Genomic DNA, 4,312 nt, shown 5'->3' on the forward strand with positions numbered 1-4,312 from the left:
TAAAATTCAAACTGATTAACTCGAGTGAACGCTTTGTTGTAGAATTATAGGAATAACACAAAATGACAGTTCTAAAGACGATCTCCCAAAATTCCTCTCCGTAAAAGATTTTGACTGTAAAATCCTGCAGTCGTGAATTATCATCTCAGACGCCACTAGCGAACACGCATGGACCATTAAATGTATGAACCAGTTAAAGTTCAAAAATGGTCAAAGTTAAGCATTAAAACCACCATGATAACAAGAAACGCCCGATTTTTGATTTTGAGGTAGTCTGATTTTTTAAATTTTTAATTTAATAATTTCGGTGACTCAAGCTGTGTAGTTAAACTTCTACAACAAAGCGTTCACTCGAGTTGATCAGTTTGAAATTTCTTTTGCAATCGTTTACACTAATTTCAAAATCTTGAAACACCCGTTAAATTTTACGTTTTGACCCGGTGCAAATCCTGGCAATCCGATTCTACTATATAAATATTCACAGTTAAGGTTTAATACTTAGCGATAATACTTACTTAGGAAATATGACTATTGATTACATAAGAAAAATAGATATTTTCGGAAAGATTTGGATAGTTTCGTCCCTTTAATCGAATAAGACAATTCAAATTATCCCATTATCTTAGAAATATTGAAATTTGTTCACGAAAATTGAAATTTTGCGTGCATGTTTAGTTAAATATTTCAGTCTAGATAATACTTAACATCGACAGTATAATTGCAAATTGTTAGCTAAAGTTTATCAATTTTTACGCTCCACCAATGCTCAAAAAGCACTTGCTAGCTTAGCAATCATGCACTGTTGGTAAAAGTAGCATTTCAGCTAAACTTGAATTAGTTATAGCAATATATCTTTTGAAACATTCTTGTGTGACTTACTTAGAAAAGAAGTATTTCGCTATACAAATATTTGAAAGCACTTTTAAATTCACACTTGTATTATATTACATACCACAGACTAACAGACATAACACTCAAAAACAAAGCTTCGCCCGCTTTAACGGTCATTTTAAATGTATTTGTAGTTGGGACTGTAGCCACATTTGAAATTGTGGCGCCACTGACATATGAACAAGCATATGGGGGATAGACCACTAGTGAAAAATTGTTCCTAAACCTGAGGGGTAACCCACCAGTAAATGAGTGATTAGGACTGTGAATAAAAGGTGGAGCTAGTGTTCTGAGAAAATTGTCGGATCGATGTTTTTTTAGGGAATTTCCTCATAGTGTTATGTCTGTTAGTCTGTGTACATACTACACGGTGTTCTTATAAGTCCAACTTATAGTATAGTGAAATTAAAACGGAAACCTTTCTCAAAACTGTAAGAAATTTATAAAATTCGACATACAAGTCTTGTATTTCGGAGAAAAATATTTTGATTTTATATTTCCTTAAATTGATACTAATTGATTTGAGCAGTAGTACACAAAAAACCAATGTCAAAAGCTTTATTCATCAATGTTTGTTTTTGTTCTTAATATTTGAAAAGCTTGAAAGAAATCTGAACGTCTCAGGTTAAATTTTTATTTGACCGTATAATGTGCTTCTTGCTATTTTCATTTTTTCCACAAATAAAAAAATCGAAAAGTCTACTTAGCCTTTAGAGGCGGAGGGGGTTGGCAAAAGTCTACTTAAGTCTACTAGGGAGAGGGGGGTGCTGGGTTCAAAAAATCTCAAATTTCGGTCTATGTGGGTCCCTTAACTTCATACATTTAGTTGGACCAATCAAAAAATAATGTCCATATGAGCAACGGAAAATAAAACTCACAAGGAAAGAAAATGTTTCATTTAACCCGCTATTAGAATGTAAAGATCAGAAATAAACTTCAATCGTAAGAATCGGACTGAGATCCTTCAGCATAAGAAACGCTAAAAAAGTTGTCGACCGCAAAACTCGACAAGGATGAACCTCCAGTTTAAAAACCAGTTAAAATTAAATAATTCGTATGCAAGAGTATCCGTATATCGCGACGTTCAAGATAAAAAGTCGGCTAAAAAACTACTTTGTAAGAATCGATTAGTTTTTCCGGTTTTTATACTGAAGGTTATTTAATCCGACTCTTACAGAGGAGAACCTCAGTTCGATTTTTATGCTTGAAGTTTATATAAGAATTTCACATTCAAAACATTTGAAGCAGGTTTTACGAAACATGTTCTGTCCTTGCGATTTTATTTTTGGTCGTTCATATCCACTAGACAACACGTTCCATGGCAACACTAGTGAACTCTAGTGATATGGAAAAACTCACTTTCTTCTTGCATCTGAACCGTACATAAAAAATTACGTATCTGATTCACGGTCCGCGATCATCCAAGAACACATGCGAATATGCGAAAGGCACACGGTCATAAAATATAATTTATACACGCGAAGTTACATACACGTTAACATACGCGACATAGAAACTCACACGCGAACGAAAACGTTAATGTACAAACGCCTAAACCCTTCACAATGATACACGCAATCGCGAAGTCCCTACGCCCGCACATATCTGAACCGTAAAATGAATATCACATTCAGAATCACGGCCCACTGCAATTGGCCTTAAGCAGTTTAGTGGGTAACATTTCCCGTCTGGTTTTCAATTGTATTGTTGAGAGTCCTGTCGAGACCCTAGCTCTACTGCTCCAGTAGGACAACTCTCGAGAAAAATGTACTCTGGGTTTTAACTGGAGTGTGCGGCGAAGGGTTACTCCCCCACATATCGCACCGCCATGTCCTAACCCCAACTCGTTAAACCCCCTTAGATCCCTCTCCACCAGTCCCATCAGACTACCACCCCATCAGACCCCGATAATCTAGGTCAATCTGATCCCTTAGATAAACAGCCAAAACAGTGCACCGTATTATTCGTATAATCTATTCAAATTTATTCACAGATTCATTTTTTTTCAGGTGTTGAACGTGATCATGGAATTCGGTAATTTATTCGTTTTCGTGACACTTATTCAGGACTTTTTTTGGTAGAATTGTTTACACCTGATCTCCATGATAGTCCGCCCTGGACACTAATCCAGACTCATTAACCTGCCCAGAAACCAGTGTCATGCAAACTCGTTCGAGTCCAAATGCTTTCCGAGTTTCAAAGTTTTGCGATCGTCTAAATATTTCAAATTAATGGTAACGATAAACTTTCAGTATAGTAATAGTCTGTATCACCTGGCAATCTGATTTCCTTGAATAGCACAAACCGTCGTGTTTTTATATCCTTGCATTATGGAAATTGTACAAAACTCGGAAGGATACGACCAGCACCGAGCTATAGGACAATTAGTAGTGGTCGAAAAATGCAAGTGTTACTCCGGAGCTCCTATTGAACCACTAATAATCTAATCGTTGCACAATTATTTCGTGGTTAATTTGTGTGGTTTGTTTACATTTCTGATTCTTGGATCCCCAATTACCAAACTTTTTTTTCTTTCCAGGAAATGAACCACAACGGCAGCCGATACACGTCGTTCGCCTTTGCTAGTGGAGGGATCACTGGCAGCGGCGGTGTCCGAGGGGAACTGAGCAGTGGAAATTTGAGCAGAAAGCTGAGTAGTCCGATGGCAGAGTCGACACAGCTGGACAGCAGCGGTATCCGGGGGAATCTGTACGACAGGTTGGAGTTGGGAAAAGAAGCCTACCTCTCCGTTGCAAAATAGCAGGACAAATTTTAGAAGCAGCTGAACGGCGTCCGGGTCCAGTATGGATCGATTGATTGATCCTAAGTGAGTTTGCAAGTTTACACGTCCTTTATAGGTTCTAATTCAAGTTTAATTTCGCAGGATTTACACGGATGTTCAGAGCCGAGGATTGGTTAACCGGTTAGTAACGTACCACGATAAAACGCAATCGCCGTTAAATAGGAGTCAATCGATGACTAGCCTGTACTCGAAGCCGGGTCGATTTCCTGTGTGGTGGAGGAGAAACCATTCTTCGATAGCTACCATTGGTTCGGATTTCCACGTCAGAGAAGTCCGTGTTTCAGGCTGACACAAGGTGGAACATTTTACGGGAGGGATCGTTGCTCATTCCGGCGGAACCTCATCTGAAGATGGTCCGAACACATAGACACGAGGATGAGATTGATGCGGAAAATAGTGTGATTGCGCCTTCAACACTGGATGCCGATTGGATTAAGAAACAATGTAAGGAACTATCGGAGGTTGATTCAGGCGAAGCTGGTACGAAGCAAGCTCGTAAAATTACATACACGGCTTCGCACCCGTGTCTTGGGTCGGCGGATCAGCAGCTGCAGACGAAGAAATTATGTAGTAAAAATAATATCTCAAGTTCACTTAGCTCGAGCCTGGTGATGAACA

The 4,312-nt window shown here is 38.5% G+C and overlaps 1 long non-coding RNA gene across 1 annotated transcript; it reads left to right on the forward strand.

Moving 5' to 3' along the window:
- The first annotated feature begins 2,292 nt into the window (after nucleotides 1-2,292).
- Nucleotides 2,293-4,103, forward strand: LOC131676360 (uncharacterized). The gene is made up of 4 exons (XR_009303156.1): nucleotides 2,293-3,125; nucleotides 3,190-3,372; nucleotides 3,431-3,718; nucleotides 3,776-4,103. It is a non-coding gene; the product is annotated as an uncharacterized LOC131676360 (long non-coding RNA).
- The last annotated feature ends 209 nt before the right edge of the window (nucleotides 4,104-4,312 follow it).

This window comes from Topomyia yanbarensis, chromosome 1 (genome assembly GCF_030247195.1).
Source record: "Topomyia yanbarensis strain Yona2022 chromosome 1, ASM3024719v1, whole genome shotgun sequence".
NCBI classification, from domain to species: Eukaryota; Metazoa; Arthropoda; class Insecta; order Diptera; family Culicidae; genus Topomyia; species Topomyia yanbarensis.